Source organism: Cotesia glomerata, linkage group LG4, assembly GCF_020080835.1.
Source record: "Cotesia glomerata isolate CgM1 linkage group LG4, MPM_Cglom_v2.3, whole genome shotgun sequence".
NCBI classification, from domain to species: domain Eukaryota; kingdom Metazoa; phylum Arthropoda; class Insecta; order Hymenoptera; family Braconidae; genus Cotesia; species Cotesia glomerata.
The window spans coordinates 21879442-21880517 of NC_058161.1; positions in this window are offsets into that span (position 1 = coordinate 21879442).

Sequence of the window (1076 nt, forward strand, 5' to 3'; positions counted from 1 at the left end):
TCAGTGTGAAACCTGAAAATCTATTGGAATAATAAAAATTATAATAAAACTATAAAATAATTTAAAAAAAAAAAAAAAAAAAAAAAATTAGATATGCCGAGTTTCGAACCCGGACTTGGAAAATGAGAAGTTTGCAAAAAGTGTGTGACCCACAATGGAACCTACTGTGACTCTGTGAGAAGTAAATAATAAACTGCGCTTAGGAAAAATCGGTTTAACCGGAGAATTTGCGGATGCAATAAAAAAAAGCTAATTAAAAATTTATATTTAATTATTATTATTTATTATTATTGTTAGAGGGTGAAAATAATTTTTTTATGCAATTATTATTTATTACATAAAATTTATTATTATTGCGAGAGTTAGCATGAAAATACTTTAGTTGCCGGTTAGTGTGTCTGACACACTCGTGGTTACAAACATAAATAATGCTGTGAAGCGGGAAAGAATAGGAGTTACGGAAATTATTACATGAAGCGTTCCACATTCACGTAACAGGATATTGGTAGGAAAGGATTGAGAAAGGAATGTGGAGAGGGTCATCTTAATGTGAGTTTATAGAATATGCGAGAAAAAATTATTAGATAGCTCGGACTGGGATTCGAACCCAGAACCTTCCGAAGACATGTCGGCTACTCTACCATTTGAGCTATCCGGTCTATACTAAATTTCCTTTCGCTTATTCTATATACATTAAGCCACACCGTCCATCTTACGGTAAGCATTTTTACAAACATAAATAATGTGGTGGCGCGACCGCTAGACACATTTCCCATCATGCATTGCAGGATTGGAATACCTTCTTATATATTATCTTATCTGTACATTGCTCGAACAGAATTACTCAGATCTTGATCAGCTGACTTTTCCGAAGAAAGCAAAATCAAACAATTCTAGCTCTTTTAGGGCCAGTTTTTCAAATCAAGATAAAATTTTATCCAGGATAAAATTACGATGCCAGTATATTTATATAGATAAAATATATAGATATATTTTATTATTAGATAAAATTTTATCCTAGATTGAAAAACTGGCCCTTAAATATTGACTCTAGTTAATAAATGCAACTAAATGAA